This window comes from Mytilus trossulus, chromosome 12 (genome assembly GCF_036588685.1).
Source record: "Mytilus trossulus isolate FHL-02 chromosome 12, PNRI_Mtr1.1.1.hap1, whole genome shotgun sequence".
Lineage (NCBI taxonomy): Eukaryota > Metazoa > Mollusca > Bivalvia > Mytilida > Mytilidae > Mytilus > Mytilus trossulus.
The window spans coordinates 15344829-15363645 of record NC_086384.1 but is presented as its reverse complement, the minus strand read 5'-3'; the positions used below and the strand labels follow the sequence as shown (position 1 = coordinate 15363645).

General features: G+C 31.5%; 2 long non-coding RNA genes across 2 annotated transcripts; both read left to right on the top strand.

Moving 5' to 3' along the window:
• Positions 1–1444: 1444 nt before the first annotated feature.
• LOC134693054 (uncharacterized) lies at positions 1445–3141 on the top strand. Its single transcript, XR_010102318.1, has 3 exons — positions 1445–1515; positions 2367–2431; positions 3056–3141. It is a non-coding gene; the product is annotated as an uncharacterized LOC134693054 (long non-coding RNA).
• Positions 3142–3270: 129 nt separating this feature from the next.
• LOC134693006 (uncharacterized) lies at positions 3271–7833 on the top strand. Its single transcript, XR_010102313.1, has 4 exons — positions 3271–4274; positions 4998–5067; positions 5649–5707; positions 7201–7833. It is a non-coding gene; the product is annotated as an uncharacterized LOC134693006 (long non-coding RNA).
• The last annotated feature ends 10984 nt before the right edge of the window (positions 7834–18817 follow it).

Genomic DNA, 18817 nt, shown 5'->3' with positions numbered 1-18817 from the left:
AATCGGAGTAATGGAAGTGAACCACCTAGGTGAACAATTATGTACTAAATATTTTTGTTAATTATTTAAATAATTTATATCTAATTATTTATTATTTATTATAGCTATACCATCTTGTATTTTTGTTAGATATAGCAATGATGTGGAGTCGAAACAGGTGAAATTTTTGGCAAAGGGAGGTAATAAATTATTCCCGTTTAACTCCTCATTCTTTTAAATTTATTATTTTACATAAATATTCATATGTATAAGTTTTTTGTTTAATATCAGATGTATACTAGCTAACAATGACTATTATTCAGAGTTCTGTAAATAAAAAAAAATGTAAACAGAGCTCCAGATAATAGATTTAAGGGTGGGAGAAATTATGGGACACTATCGGTAGAATTGATTTGGTGAAATTTTCAAGATACATGATTAATTGAGAGTGCATCTGATATTTTTTTTATTTATTTCTATAAATAATGGACCAAAAACGAAAAGATTGCAATTAAGATAATGATGACAGCCACTCTGGCAGCCAGGAGAGCAGCTCTAAGGAAGATGGTCAATAAAATTTTCAACCAAGTCTGAGGCTTTACCATGAAATTGAGAAGGCAAGTTTATTGAAGTCAAACAATTTCTATACATTTTCTAGAAATATTTGTTAAATGTACATATTCATCCTTATTTTCTGCATGAAAAACATCTTTCAATAATTTATTTACCAGTTTAATATTTTGCGATACCATTGTCAAGGGGTACAATCAAAATCACGTGATGGATATACACACACCGGAACTAACAGTCGAGCAGACCGCTTGAAAGGTAAGTAGTCGTATTTACTTGTTTATATCAATGAAATTTAATAAATAAGGTAGTGCACGGAATGTCGGATACTATCTAGTTTTGAAATACACAATTATCATTGCTGGAAAACACTTCGACACAAAAATTTGTTGAAAATTTGGAACTGTGTCGAAGTGTTTTCAATAACTGCACGCTTTCTAGGAAAAACAATTGTGTATTTTAAAACTACATACTATCCGACATTCGAAAATGCAACTACTAACCTTTCAAGCGGCGAGTTCGACTGTAACTTCCGGTGTGTATATCCATCACGTAATTTTGATTGTACCCCTTGATTGTACATTAACAAGAATTTCTATTACAATTGCAGGAGTAAATTCTAAGATAGGAATTAACTTTCAAGGGGAGACTAGCACAATTAACAGCAAGATTTGTTCATTCAATGGGAGACAACTCATTTTCATTATTCAAATTAGTTGAGTGCAGAATTCAAATCATAAACCTTAACTACTTTTGTTTGTTTTTCAATCTTTACAAAATATGTGGATTTTATACTATTGGTACTTGAAGTAAGAAATCAGAAAAATGTGTAAATCAATCTTTAGGTTGACATAGAAATTGGTTTGTAAAATTAATAAATGTGTTAATTTCTTTTTAGGTACTTTCTGTGGCATGTTTTCATGGTGTGGGAATAAGACTTGGTGGTCAAATACAGCTAATATGTAGGTAGGTACCAGTATTGTTAATCCTGTTTAAAAAAAAATAATCTATAAATAAGATTATTTTAAAATGAATACTGACTTTTTTAGGGTTAAAGGTTTATAAGAGTTTGGTCAACAGTATATACTCTTTATTTTATCAGTATCATATGACAATGGTCTCTTGGCAAAGTATGGCCTTATAATAGATTTTAAATTTCAACTTTTATCATAGAATATCAAAGGGGGCCCCAATTTGGATTTTAAATGGATATATTTCAAGAAACTTAGTGTGACTTAAAATAAATTGCTTCTTTATAATACATTGTAGTCTCCATAATTAGCTATATTGGGAGATATTATCAAAATGCTATAATTTTGTGAATTTTCTTACCTAAAAGCTTAAAGAATACCTTTGATCCAAAATGTTTCGTAACTTATAGGAACCAAGGGTAATATATGTATTTAAATAAAAAGACGTAAACTATTACTGGATATGCTAAAAACTGTTCTGAATTGTGAAAAATTGGACCTTAATTGGTGCTTTTGCGAATACACCAGAATTGCATAATCAAGATGTCATAACTTAATAGTTTATAGTGTCAGGTGCCAAAATGAAGTGTTTATTTTGTATCAATAATGATACCAGAACAATATATATGTTAAATTTGTAGTATTTGGGCTTGATTTAAAAAAAAAAAAAATCTTAGGGCCAACTTAATCCTTTTAAGCCTACTCCTTTTAGGATTGAATTGTGTTGTTGGATTGATGTCTAACCAATGTTCTCAAAACCTATCGCATATATAACCCATTTTATATATCATAGATACAGTATTTCAGAAGATATCCTTTAAAACAATTTTGTATTTTATATTTCAGGTTAGCACCACAGCTTGTCTGCAAGGATTGAAGCTGGGAAACGGCCATTGGAGCTGAATTTTATGGTAAGAAACTAAAATATTGATAAATGAACTTTTAAATTCACCATGTATTTTTTTATGAACACATGTATTTTGAAATATTTTCCAAATTAATAGTTTTAATTATACTGGTAATCGGGATTGGGTATTTAAGAATAAGGAGATGTTATAAGATTGCCAACTACTCAACTATCAATAAGAGAAGCAAATTACAATCACTGTAGGACCTTCAACAATGAGCAAAACCTATATGAATGTAAATAATGCAACTGGTTGAATATCACAATAGGAACTTGTATTTATAAATCTAATCTCTAATGCAAAACTTTGAGGCCAGATTTTTCTGAAATCTTGGGATTATTTATCTTGCATATTTGTCCATTTGTTGAAAAATCACAAGAATAGCATGCAATAATTTCTGGTTTTACAGTACCAGTTTTAAAGGCCCTGCCTGAACATAACAAAATGTGAAACAGTTTCAAACTAGAAAACCAATGCATTAATTCATACAACTAATAAAGGAAAATAAACATGATGCACATCAACCATTGATTTTATCATCCTTTTTTGCTAATAATTGTATAAATCGGTATATCGGTTTGATCTTGTTTTGACAAATATGTTTAAGAATGTTTATTTCTATTTCAGGAAGCTGTGGCTGCAGCAATGATTATGTGATAAAACTGAAGAATGTTATTCAAATTTTTTTTGTATATATTTCAAAAAATGTATTTTTTTATAATAAAAAAAAAAAAAAAAAAAAGTGTAAAGATTCTCCATTTTCAATTAGATAGGAAGCTTGTATTTACAATTGTTAGATCTTCTTCGTTATTCCCCCATCCCCTGTATCTCTATTTCATTTTTAATTTGAAAATGAAATGGAACAGACAAATTTTACTTGTCAACTTAATAATGGTCTGTCTAGTCAAAAGGCCTCCAGTTGGTTTAGAATGGAGAATCTAAAAAAAAAATATGTAAAGTGGTTTTTTTTTAGTTTCCTGAATTTTTATATACATTTTGTTATTGCTCCCTTTCAATTTTTATAAATTCCGGATTTTAAGTTTTGGATTTATGGGGCTTTATTCATAAAAAAGGGGGATTTTTCACACCTGGACAATAACTCAAAAAGGCTTTCACCAATGTCCATGAAACTTTGGTGAATTGTTTATATCTATTGACATAAGCTCCCTTTCCCTTTTTATTAATTTTAGATTTTACATTTTCTTAAGTAATGAATTTTTATACTTAAAAAAGGGGGATTTTATGCAGTTTTGGTGAAACTTAAAAGAGCAACGGCCGTATCATGTGCTAAAGCGCATCCCTTTATTGAAATGTGTTGTAGTTTTTACATATTATTATTTCTTTATTTTAATTATACAAATTTTGTATTGTTAAATATTTAAAGGGTGTGGAGTCTCAACAGGGTGAAATTTTCAGGACAAAAGGGAGGTAATTCCTTTGTTATACTCATTATACTTGAAATTTCCTGAGTGTTTATATGGAATATAACTTTTTTAATTAAAATATTCACTTTTGTACACATTTTCTTTAAATATCAGATGTATACTTGCTAAAATTACTTTTATTTAGAGTTCTGTAAATCAAAAAAAATGTAAGCAGAGCTCTAGCTATAGATAATAGATTTGGAGGGTGGGAGAAATTGTGGGTAACTACAATTGATTAGGTGAAATTTCAAAAGACTTAAAAAGTGCATCTGATATTTATTTTTACATAATGTTATTTCTGAAAGCAAATGGACAATAAGATGAGGACATAAACCACCTTCCAGGTTAGGATAGCAGCTCTTAAGGAAGATGGTCAATTAAATCTTCAACCCAGTCTGAGGCCTTACCATGAAAAATATGTGGTGAGTTGAAAAATTCCACAAAACTAATGATCATATTATTATAGGCATTTTAAATTATTTGTTTATAATGGGTTTGATTTTGAGGACATCTACATCAATGCTGAACAATTTTATAACACATTAAAAAGAAGATGTGGTATGATTGCCATTGAGACAACTATCCACAAAAGACCAAAATGACAGACATTAACAAATATAGGTCACTGTACAGCCTTCAACAATGAGCAAAGCCCATACTGCATAGTCAACTATAAAAGGTTCTGATAAGACCATGTAAAACAATTCAAACAAGAAAACTAACGGCCTTATTTATGTAAAAAAAATGAACGAAAAACAAATATGTAACACATAAACAAACGACAACCACTGAATTACAGGCTCCTGACTTGGGACAAGCATGTACATAAATAATGTGGCGGGGTTAAACATGTTAGCAGGATCCCAACCCTCCCCCTAACCTGGGACAGTGGTATAACAGTACAACATAAGAACGAACTATAAAAATCAGTTGAAAAAGGCTCAACTCATCAGATGCACAAAAATACAAATGGATGTGAACAACAACTTGTATTCAATTGAATTGTTTTGTACCTTAGGTATCAAGTTAACATACAGAAAATGATAGTATAAGAAAAATTCATAAGAAATGTGACAAGGCATAATTTTGTTACACTTTTAAAAAAATCTTATGTACAATTTAATCTTAAAAACATTTTTTTCCAGGTTGTTGAAATTACAATGTTTTCATGGTGTGGGGAGTAAGACTTGAATATCTGATATTGTTAACATGATGGTAGGTATACAAGCTTTTAGTTTTTTTCATAATTTAATACGGCATTAAGGAGTTAGAGCAAAGACTGGTCGGCCCGGAGTCAGAATAATGTGTCCGGGTAAGGTGACATGTCTTCCTGCGAACTGCTACCTTGTGAGCTAGCACGTTAAAAATCCGGCTTAGCGTGTCGGTCTAGTACAAAGCGGGGTTAATATTCATTTATCATTATCATGTTCTCAACCTGAAAATGCATCTGACTTGCCACTGGACGTTAAACAACCATCCATCCATCCATCCATCATAATTTAATAGTAATTGATATCAATTGTTTTTTTAAAGGTTTGAAATACTATACTATATGATAAAGTACAAGTTTATTTTTGTATTGCAAACTTTATAGAATTGAAAATAGCAATCGAGAATGAGTTGGAGAGATAAAAAAAACATACAAAGAGCAGAAAACATAACCATTAGTTTGATTTTGAATACCAATTATTTTCTCACAGAATTTTGTATGTTATTCGAGAACTTTTAATCAATTATTATGATCTATATATATTTTTTAAAGTTGCGAATAACTGACCTTGAACTTTGTTTTACAGGTTGGCATCACAAGTTTCCTTTGGGTAACTTGCTTGAGGAGTAAAGAGAGCTGTTTAAGGTGAGAATTTATTAATCAACAAACAATTTAAATTTTAATTATACATGTATCTATGCCCCTAGATATCTATGTATCCATTTTTACTGATTTTTTGTCCCTTTCCTGAACAAGAAATATGAAGGTGATATAACCTGATATCAAGTAAAAAAATAGCTTTTATAAAAAGATGCATAATAACTGCCTTACATTCAGTGGTTCATATATTCGTTTCAACTTTCAAAAGAATTTTATTCCTACATTTTTAACATAAATTTTGTGTGGAGTAAGTGTCAGCTAAACAACAAATAACATACCGTATTCAATAGACCACTTTCGAGTTCATCCGTCACAGGAAAAAACTCGTCAATTATACGCGCCTTTATCATTGTCATTTGTGCGTTTAGGGGCGTCGTCACTTCCTTCCAATGTTGAGCGAGTGGTTGGAAAACTATAATTCTATATTTCACGAATTATTCGGCAAATTGAATTCTCAAAATTGACAATCAACACTGCTGTCATTAGGGAAATGTCAGTAAGTACCTACAGAGCAACCATTATTTCTAGTTTATCCTGCACAAAGACGATCACTAAGACGCTTGATGAACGTAAATAGTGCAGGGATACAGGCGAGCCCCTCTATCTGGTAAATGACGTCATAAAGGCTTGTATAATTGACGAGTTTTTGCCGGTGACGGATGAACTCGAAAGTGGTCTATTATTTTAACTTTTTGTTTAGTGAATTTATCAGCAGCTTCTGCATTCATCGATCATGTTGAATATTTCAAATAATTACTCATGGAAAATTGATGTTAAGGTGGTACCCTACACTTTCACTAAAATTAATTTGGCTCGTTTATATTTTCATAAAATTTTGACAAAGTATTATTTTTGACCCTTTGACAAAAATATAAAAATTTCAAAAACGTTGAACGAACTATTTTATCAGATAAATTACACTGATTATATAGCAGTTTTACAAACACTACTTTTGATCATTAAAAAGCTTAATCCTCCCTAAATAACACAACGTAATTAAAACGTTTAGCTGATTTTACAGAGTTATCTCCATGTAGTGTAAGGTACCACCTTAAGTCTCAGAAAAGTTTGGAAAGTTTATTTTTGTCTTCAGGAGCCTGTTTCTGGGGTTGTATGTTGATGTGTTACATATTTGTTTTTTGTTCATTTTTTGTACATAAAAGAGGCCATTAGTTATCTTGATTGAATTGTTTTACAGATGTCATTTTGGGAATCTTTTATAGTTGACTTGATAATAGTTTATGGGCATTGCTCATTGTCGACCATCATACAGTCTATAGTTGTTTTAAATTTCTGTCTCTTGTGGAGAGTTGTCTCATTGGCAATCCTACCACATCTTCTATTTTTTATATTTCACATTCAGTGATATCAGGTTCTTTTTTTATTTGAAAAATTGCACATTAAATGTTATTATATTCCAGAATAATAATTAATTCGAAATCAAACAATAATTAAAACTTGACTTTATTTCTTTTCAGTTGAAAGTGTCACCTTTGCTGCCTTGTGTGGTACAATCTTCAGACAATATCCTGCAAACCGTGGCTGAACTGTTACTATTTTTTTTTAATAGAATCCTTAGACAGTAATCTTGTGGCAGAATGAGTTGTAAACAAATTGTTTTTATTCCTGTATTGAGTTTCAAATTGGATATTTTTTTATTTATATTATTTGTATTCCATTTGCATTCAATTATTGTTTTTTAATTGATGAATCATTAAAACTTAAATTTTGCGGGGTCCTAAAGGACTTTCTTAGAGGGGGCAAGCGCAATTGATTAAACAAAATTTTTCCCGCAACAGGGAGAGGAGACATCCCCATAAATATGCCTTTGAAATGGGGTGTTAAAGAAGATTTGTATTGTTTATTTGTTTGTCCATCATCAGCTCTCATCCACAGCTTGGTAGATTTTCATTGAAACTTTCAGCTGATTTTCTGTACTAAAGGCAGTATGTTTTTTAATTGATTATAATGAAATTTTGGGTTTTCCCAACCTTTTTGAAGTGAAAACAATGGAACACAGTGTTGGCAGATACTGAAGATTATTTGAAAGTTTAGAGAAAGTCCCATTTAATCTTGATAATTGTGGGTTAAAGTTGTAGATGGATAAACAAACATATATTTTGTTTATATAGATTAGACCGTTGGTTTTCCCGTTTGAATGGTTTTACACTAGTAATTTTGGGGCCCTTTATAGCTTGTTGTTCGGTGTGAGCCAAGGCTCCGTGTTGAAGGCCGTACTTTAACCTATAATGGTTTAATTTTTAAATTGTTATTTGGATGGAGAGTTGTCTCATTGGCACTCACACCACATCTTCCTATATCTATATCATACACTTACTCACTTTACCTATTTGCGAATCCAGAACTTAACATAAAGGGGCCCAACACCAGTCATTTCCTGTACAATCAACCAAATTTTTCCTCCAAAAGGGGTTTGGGGGGGGGATATTTAATAAAGATTAATATGCTTAGAAATTTGGTGTGAGTAAATAAACTTTACTTTTTATTTTAAAACAGCATGTGATTAAAAATATGAAATGAATTGTTAAACATATCCTTGGTGATCTAATAATTTTTTGCACAGATCAAGATATTTAGTCAGTGGTGGATCCAGAAATTTTCCAGGAATATGGGGGGCACTGACTGCTTCAGCGGTGCCCTGCTCCAGTCATGTTTTAGTGATTCCCTAAATATTAAACCAAATTTTTCCCACTGAAGGGGGCCCGCTGAAAAATCCTCTTAATCCACGTCTCTGCTATTTTGTTTTTTTATAACCCAGTAAATAAGTTGAGTTTGTTATCAAAAAATAATTTGATTCATGTATTTTTTATTGTAGCATAAACATAGCTTTAATTTCCTTTGTTTAAGAATTGTAATGTTTTTTTAATGTCATTTTTAAAAGTTGGCACTAATTGAGGATTCTGTTGTTTATGGAATTCTTTTATAAGTTTGGTTAGCAATAAAAAGTTTTTTTTATTAAACAAAGAATAATTACTCTGTTTACAGAATTTAATACATGTATCAAAAATTAGACATGATTTAATTTTAATTCATAATGCTTATTTAATTGGAAATTACATTAGGATTATCTCCCCCTAATTAGTATTCAAAACAATATTATAAAAACAACCCGGAAAATAAATAGAATCCTCAGTAATGTCAACATTTATTTTGTATAAATGTAATATTATGCTAATGATACAAAACCCATGATGCAGATCCTTTTCCTCCTTTTTATTGTAGAGATAATTTACAGACGTGTCCAAAATCTTATCCCTAGAATCAATTTGTTTTTTGATATTCGTACACACCTAACAAAAGCAGATTGTGTTTGGTTTCATTTGGATATTTTGTATCATTGTGATATATCATAATAATTATAATTGGTAAATAAAATATATTTGAAAAACCAGCCTCATTTCATTTGAATTTGGATAAGTAAAGGGGGAAGAGATTTCTGTGGTCCACGGTATGACACACATGCAGATGATTTATATTTCCATTAGGTGTCGATCATCATCATTCAACTTTTTTAAGAATTTTTTGTGTAATTTCTTTGCTGGTTTGAATAAGACCCAAAATAAACGATGCTTTAAGCACTACCTTACAGAATTGATCATTGTGTTTGCTGATTACCATCATATAGCTACCAATGCTGTTAATAGGTGACTATAATGCTAAAAGGATTTATGTAAAATCATAATTATGCAAACTGTAGAAGAGGCTCGATAGCTCCATATCTGTATGCAGATGCCTCATGGTGTTTCATTATACATTTTACCCTATATTTCAGGTTCAATAACCAGGGTGTTTTTATGCCCCATCTATGATAGTAGAGGGGCATTATGTTTTCTGGTCTGTTCGTCCGTTTGTCGTACCGTTCGTCCGTCTGTCCCGCTTCAGGTTAAAGTTTTTGGTCAAGGTAGGTTTTTTTTAAGCTGAAGTGCAATCAACATGAAATTTAGTATGTATGTTCCTTATGATATGATCTTTCTAATTTTACAGCCAAATTAGACTTTTGACCCCAATTTCACGGTCCAATTAAAATAGAAAAGGAAAGTGCAAGTTTCAGGTTAAAAGTTTTTAGTCGAGGTAGTTTTTGATGAAGTCCAATCAACTTGAAACTTAGTACACACATTCCCTATGGTATGATCTTTCTAATTTTAATGCCAAAGAAGACTTTTTACCCAATTTCATGTTCCATTGAACATGTAAAATGATAATGCGAGTGGGGGCATCCATGTTGGGTACTTTGAACACATTCTTGTTATGACATGAATTTGACATTTTTTAGGCAGCAACCATTTGATTTTCGGGGGGGGGGGGGGGGGGGGGGGGGGCTATGGTTTTTTTTTGGAAAAAAAAGTTTGTTTCCAGGTTTTGGTGAAAAAATAATTTGTTTTGGACCATGAGAAAAAAAAATTTTGGTTTCACCCTCAGCTGCCACTATGTAATGCTAAAATTGAAAGAAAAAAAATGTATTGTTCTTCGCCAAAGGCGAAAAAAAAAGTTTGCACAGGGAAAAAAAAACATAGCCCCCCCCCCCCCCTCGAAAATCAAATGGTTGCAACCTTATGTGTAATATGGCTGACTATATATTTGGTATATTATAAAATTATAAAAAAGGTATACATGTCCTTCATACAAAGATTACATCAGTGGTCTTGTGTTATTGCGTTGGTCTCAAGTTGGACCCCCTGTCATGTTAAAACCAATGATTTAAAAAATGGCATTTGCTGCTGCTCTATTTGTGGATTGCACAAAGTAGGCTTAATATTCACGAACCTGTCCTGAATATGCATTTAATTGCCACAGGACTTTAAACAGCAATTCATTATTACCATCCTGAGGGAATGCCTAGCCTAAACAAGTCATGGTTCAGTGATTAATGTTCAGTTTTGTGATTATGTATTTGTCATGGTATGTTATTTGGCTTAAATTTGTGTTAGTGTTATTTTGAATAAAAAAAAATGTTTTAATTTATGAAAGAAAATTTAATGTTTGAATTTTGTAAAAGTTTTAATTAATCTGTTTAATTAATTTTACCTATGCTGTGGCATTAGTACTTGAAATGTCACAGTTTGCTCAAAGCACTTAATTTTGAAAGACTAATTGTAATTAGCATATGTCACTTGGAAAGTTTACGTTTTTTTATCAAAGCTGTAATCAAAACATTATAGGATTAGGCTTTGTTAATTAATGTCTATTTTTTGTTAATGAGAGTAATATCTACATGTCGAGTCATATTGATTTATATTTGGTTTTAATATAAATAGCGTTGTGAAATTTAGGAAAATCAGTCACCTTTCGGAAACCTAACCTTGCACTGCTAAAGTCTGTTATACTGGGTCTGTAGGACTGTCGATCAGTCTCCCAGTTGACTTTGTAGTGTTTAGACAAAAATGTATTTTTTTACTCACCTTTTATTTTGGGGAATTTTTAAGATAACAGTCAGTGTTTCGGAAGCGTAACCTCACACTTCTCATGTCATTATACTGGCCCTATAAGACTGTCTACCAGTCTACCAGTTGACTGTGTAGTGTGAGACTAAATTTATCTCTGACTCATAAATTTAAAATTAGAAAATACTTTTGAGAAGCTTTTATTTTGAGACTTTGCATTTTTGAATTTGAGATTAAGTATATTTTATGATTTAGTAATTTTGGCATTTATTTTATATTTTACATTTTAAAGAGAAATAGTTTTACTTTGGCCTTGATATTTAGATTTGATACTTTGTACTTTAATTAGATTACTATTATTATTTGAAATTCACCGGTTAACTAATTGATTTGTTATCATCATTCGTTTAAATTGTTACAGTAATTGAATTATGAAAACCTTCCTTGCGTTTTAGCTATGCCTATCAGAACATTAAGTCTAGCGATAGACTGACCCCCCTGTCCCTTGGTTCCAGCACATACGAGTTAGCTCCCCCTTATCTAACAGTGCTCTGGAGGAACCTTGGTTCTCTGAAACAAGGTAATTCTTCATGTTTACTTATGTTTTAAATGGATGGAATGATTGTATGGTGCACATGTCTGTCTAACAAGGTTCTTCTGACCTTGACCTTATTTTCATGGATATTTGTTCATATTTAAATTTTGTGATAAGGATTATTTCTTGGATACTCTAAGTAAAAGTTATAAGAGATATTCAAAAAAAGGTCAACTATATTTGGTATACAGAATGATTATATAAAGTTAAACATGTTTGTCTGATGAGGTACATCTGACCATGAACTTATTTTCATGTTTTTATAGCGCCTGCAACTTTAGTGGCAAAAGCAAGACTACCTAAGCCATCCTACATTTCTTTTGTAGTCTTCTACAAATATTCACTCAGTTTTTGAAATTTTAATAACTCTGTACTAAACATGAACAGAAGTTTGTTTACAATCAAGCTAATATTCAGATGGAAATTTTGTAAAAATTTATTTCCTGTTTTTTTGTATATTACTTACAAGTGGTCTTAATTTTGCTAGCCTTCAACATTTTTCGAAATAGTGAAACATAGCAATCCTACATTCCGTCGTCGCCCCCACAAATATTCACTCTGTGGTTAAAGTTTTTGAAATTTTTTAAATAACTTTCTTAAACTATCCTGGATTTGTACCAAACTTTGAAAGAAGATTAAAGCTTTTACAAAAATCTTCTCCTCTGAAACTACTGGGCTAAATTAAACTAAACTTGGCCACACTCATCATTGACAGTGGCGTAGCCAGGGTTGAAATGATGAGGATGTTTCGCCGAGCGGAGCGAGGCTAAAAAAGTTTGGACCTTTTTATGCAGAAAATTATTTTTTATTTAAGCACATATACTCCCCCAGAATCCGACACTAGTTACATTTTTGTTTAAATTCAAAATACCCACCTTTTCATATAATTATATTTTCAACTGAATTTTATTGTCTCCTCGAAAGTACCTTCATTTAATTCATGAATATTGCATTTAAAAGTTTCCCACCTAATTTTATATTTGACATATCAAAAACGGACCCCATTACAGCGGCACTTTTGTATAATTAAGGAACTTCGGAATATAGGAACTGAAGTGACTCTTCTTTCCAGGAATTTGCGTCTACAACCTTAGGTTTTTGATTTTTGATTACTAGTATTTAGCTAAACGCGTTGCAGGAGACATAAAAATACCGGGCCTCCGACCAACCGGTCGTGTTAGCACAAGATTTGTTCACTCATTGGGCTTCGAATATCAAGCTGTAACTGACCTGTAATTGTGACGACAGTACATGCATGGTTTTATTTCATAAGAATGTGTACTTTTAGCTGTACATAAACTTTTAAACAAATATCAACAATATGACATGTTTGTGCTATGAAATGATTTTTAAACTTTTAACCATAAATAATGACTTTAACTCTGCCCGGTCAAACCTGCCGGTCCCAAGCCCGGATAAAAGAAAAGGGAAGTCATAGATATATATATAAAAAAAGCGCAAATGTCCTATGTGAAAAGCGCAAATGTCCATTTTTAAAAAGCGCAAATGTCCTATGTTTTGAAGCGCAAGTGTCCACAAAAAAAAGCGTAAATGTCCTATGAAAAAGCGCAAATGTCCCGTGCCGGTATTATCAGCTCTAGGTTCAATATCAGCCCAAGAGCCGCATGGCTCGAGGGCTGATATTGACCGATAAATATACAAAAAAACAATGTAACGAGTGTTCTGATTGGACGACAATCGTTTGCCAGATTATATTTACTGAAGAATACCGTCAGATAATTCATTATCTCATTTTCCAGATAATTAAGGTTTATTACGGATTCTAAATATACCAAAGAACAATGTAACGAGTGTTATAATTGGACGACAATCGTTTGCAAGATTGTATATGACAAATAGTTTTTATACCGTCCTTTTTTTAGAGGAGGGGCGACATTCGGCACACGGCACGCAATTAACAAACTACTCATGGTGTGGACATCACCGTTATTGACACCTGGACAAGCGAAATTTGTTGAATAAATTAAAAAAAAAGACCAGTGAAATACAGAAGGGCTGATTCACGGTGGGTATGGTTGTCCTGCGAGAGAACGTACTGTGCTGGTGATTCGGTCCTGACGGGTGCTGGTGGGTCCTGATTCTGTGCTGGTGGGATTGTTTACATTGTATCAGAACGGCAATAAAACGACTGTCTTGTTGCTTAATTTTTCTCTGATGCGTCGTAAGTACCATGCAAAGTATATTACAACAATATTATATTTCAAAAGTCGTGCAAGTTCGTTAAACGGAATTGTCCTGACGCTGTGCTGGTGATAAGAAAAACGGTCCTGGTTCTGTGCTCATATGTCCTGGTTCTGTGCTTTTTTATTTTAGTTAAAAATGGCATATATTCAAGATCATTGATGTTGTACTGTTATTGACTAATTAACTATTGTCTGCTTTCTTGGAATTGACATTGTTGTGAATTTGGTTACTATTATTATGAGAGAAAAAATACCCCTATTTTATATTTTTTTAAAAATTAACTGTACTCTTATTTATTGGCCTGTTAAAGGAACCCTTCTTGCCCCCTTTTAAGATAAGAAAATATGTTTACGGTTTTCGGGATTACGATCATTTTGCAAGATCACCAAAATACGTTGTAATGTATACAGTACTTATTAAAAGTAGATGATGTGGTATGTTTGTTGCCAATGGACAAATTTCCCAAAGAAACCAAAGGAAATATGTGCTAACAACCATACGTCATCGTACGACCTTCAACAATAACCCATAGATAAGTTAGAGCGAGGTTACAGTGAAAGTTGTAGGCTTAGAATAGTTTCCCGTAAGACTTAAAAGTTGTATTTTAAAAGAAAAATGTATCTTATAGCTATTAAAAATCACTTGTTGTATCTGTAAGAAACATATTTTTTTTTGTCTGAACGGTTATCAGGTATTTTTTATTCGAAAATTCGATAGAACACTAAAAAAAATCATTATTTTATGAAAGGGCAGACTAGAATATGTCAGGGACCCTCACAGTTTCCATTCACCACAAATCATTTTAAATACAAAATACTTTTCGACTTTTTTCGAACAAATTGAAACATAGAATGAATTATATAGTATAGTGAATTTTAAATGCGTACTCGGCTGTCTATAATCGATCATTTTTAGACACCCTCCTAAAAAAACAAGTCGGGGTGGGGATTTAGAGATGCAAATTAAGTACTTAGATCAATATTTTATCTTTTCGTGTATGGCTTATGACCCCTTCTATGGTCTGTCAATTACGAAATGTGCAAACTGCAATAGTATTAAAACAGCACAGACAATGAAAAATAGAGATATAATTTTGTACATTTATCAAGAACTTCTTGCAAAGAATTATTTTTTATAGTTCATTATTGTATTTAAATTAGTAGGAAAATGAAATCAACAATTTTTGTAGAAAATTCACAGACCTTTGTACAGAGAGTTTTGTTATGTTTAGCATGGGATCAACACAAGGGTACATTATCCTTAAAAATCTATTTAAAAGTATTTGAAACTAACGTTTGCTGTGTTAATTGTGCCTTCAATTCAAAAATTCTGTTCAGCAAGCAGGATAACCAAAGATATTTCCTTTATCTACACACTCATTGAAATCGGCTTTAATATTGCAAAAGTTCAAGCAATAAGGGCAAAACTAATACCGAGTGAAAAAAATCAAAATGTCTATCTACCTTGCACATTTCAGAAAATTCAGATCAGATAACGAAACTGGGTCCAGCATCATTCATAAGCAATTTAAGTTTTTGACAGTTTCCATTCACCACAAATATTCTCGTTACAACGAATCATTTTAAATACAAAATACTTTTCGACTTTTTTCGAACAAATTGAAACATAAAATGAATTATATAGTATAGTGAAATTTAAATTGTGTTCAATTCATTGGTTACACCTTTTACCAGGTTAACAATCCTGTCAAGTATGAGCTGGGTAAAATATTTCAGAAAAGAAGATGAAAATGTGAAAGTTTCCGTGCGTCAGGTGCAACAGCATACGAACAGCTAACATGTCTCGTCAGGGTGTAAGCTAAAAAGTCCACGACAATTTGATTTAAAACCTTTATTCGTTCCAACAAAATTATTGAGATTTTTTGAGGATTTAACCATCTACATTTGTACGACAAGATTATTTTTTTTAGAATTTAAAGCTCTTCTATAAATATATGCAAAGCGAGCCATTGATTATATTGTTTGCTATGATTGTACTATATAATGCAAAGAAGCGTTTAAGTCTTTCGCCAAAAAATACTATCAATTTCTTTTTGTCCTATGTAAACTTCCGTACCGTTTCCTTCCATTCATGATCATTAAATTGAACTGTAAAATATTTATTGGTACCTTCTTAATTCCTTTATAAGTCTTAATTTATGTATAAGTACATGTTTACAATATGTTTGTTGAAGGCCGTACGGTGATATATAGTTGTTAATGTCTGTGTCATTTTGGTCTTTTGTGAATAGTTGTCGCATTGGCAATCATACCATGTCTTCTTTTTTATATTACAAAGATAGATTAAAAAAGTTGACTAAGGTTTCGACATCCTTGAGCTCAGATGAACTTAGCTAATATTTTGGTCGTTTAGCTTTCCGACTGTTTAGATTTAAGCATTTTTTATGAATGTGAATCCAGAAAAGCGCATCGGACGCGAAATTATAGTGTTTTGTTTTCTTTTCATTAAAATTGTTAATTACTAATGGGTCAACTGTAGCTCATATGGGCAGTTACAAAGAACAATTATATGGTATATACATAATGTATGCAGAAGGGTCTCAATACAGCATACATAGTTTACTTAATATTAGAAGAGGTGCATTACTGCCTTCTAAAAACAGTTAAAGAGAACACGATAATTAAAGATTAACTGTATTTGATAAAGATGAGTCTACATGTGATTGTATTTCACTTTTGTTGTATTCTTTTTATCTTAACTTCCATACATTTCTACGAATATGATTGGTTAAGAGCAACTGCGTGGAGACCGTGTATATTCCATATTAAATATCACATGTTCAGAGAATTGGTAAGATAATCATTACGTTTGCGCGCAGCTTTTGATTACAATTGCGCGCATTTTTTTTTTTGACAGGTAAACTCAGGTTAAATACAGGTAATAATACTTTTTTATTTATTATTATAGTGTGTGATAACATTGTGTGAGGGAATTCGACGTTTGCTGTACCACTGTTCACTCCAGTGAAATTTATGACAATACCACTGCATCAATCAGAATTATTTTTTTTGCAGTGTATTAAGAAATGATTTTGCTTTGTTGTCGCGTATTATTTGAGAAACAATCAATGTATTAAAAAGGCGAATTTTCGGTATAAAGTCGATGAGCATGTTGACTTTTGAAGGTCAAACTTTCTACAGCCTTAAATACGCTTATGAAAGATCCAAAAACTATACCAATACATAATGACATGATTATGAAATTATAACAAATCTATTGGTTAACAAATTTTTATTCGTTATTGCAAAATAATGAACTTAAAATTTCTGACATTTTCTCCCTACCCAGTTTACCCCTATACATTTTTATGATGTGGACTGGTCATTGTTATTGAATCGTAGGCAATTTGATTGGAATAAGTTGTTATTAGTTTACCTTCAAACTTGTTGCTTTTCATACATGACTATTGATTAATTAGAACGTGCACGAATGTGTACGGTAACTAAAATTACCTTCAAACTGGACACTGGACGAGGCTATATTATGTTTTATCAATGAAAGTTAAGGTATGAAAGGTAAGAATTGCCACTTCTTCTATTTTCACAAAATTTTCGGAATATACAGTTGAAAGGTTATTTTTTAAAAGCCTATTGTGAAGATTAAAGAGAAAGTTTACAAATAGTACGTTTTGTTCCATTAAAAAAGTCATTTTCGTAAGAGAAATGACGAAATATATTTTACGCACGACTACGGCAGGTAAAAATATTATTTATCATAATAAAAATAAAGCATTTTTCAGTCTCATTGGAATATGTTGATTACAATTAATCCCAAACTTAAGAAGGAAGTAAATAAATTCAAAATATATCCGATCTGCCTATTTCTGCACATCAAAAGTCAATACGATCGTTTTAAAGTCAATTTCGTCTACCTCACACAATCTTGTTAGGCACTTTTTTTTTTTTTTTTATAGTTCAATTATTTACAAGTAAAAGTTCTCATTTCGTAAATCTCACCAACGATGAGGTGGAAGTGGGATTTCGAGCAAGATAAGTCCGTTTTATTATGCACCAACACTAAATCCTAGAAATATGTACATATGTTAAAATGTTAAAACGCTAAAACATAGCTAATGATAAAGGTAAAAGTATTGATAATTTCATTACTTTACATGTAGGTACGTGTCGAAACTCCATGTTTGTGCCTTTGTGTAACTTTACAAACTAACTTAAACCTTTTCACTCTGAAATATTCGCAATGAAGTTACATGTATAAAGCTTTACTACGGAGTTTATAATGATCACTTTATAATTGGTTTTATAATTCAATATGAACAATATATAGTTTGAATTAAGAAATATTTTCAAAATTAATAATTGATAGTCAGCACGGGTAGTAAGGTCGTCATATCGAGGAGCGTTTAGTACAGTGATTTTGTCATAGTTTGGATAAGTTTGACATGACGGTGTTAAGTCTTTTTGATGACAATCAAAGCAAAAATGTAAACATTGGGATATTTTGTAAACGGAACTTCTGATCATTTATTCAAGCTGGTTAGTACCTTTGTATAAAGTAAATATGTTAGTACATCATAGGTTGTATCCTATGGTTAATGATTTGACACGGAAAAAAGCTTGCGTATGTCAAAATCTAAAACTTGCTTATTGGTTTATTGTGCATAAAAAAAAGTTATTTTCTTACAGTCTGTTACATCACATATATCTTCGTGATATAACACTTCGAACAATTATTCTGAAAAATACCTACTTTTGCAATCAATTCAAAATTACTGAAATATCTGTGTCATGGTTTGGTTCATTCGTGTCATGGTTAAGTTCATGTTCGACATGGTTCAGTTATGTAATTCTTGTCGTGTATAATGAAGAGTTACTATCAAAATTAACAAAAATCGTTCCATTTGAAACATAAAAG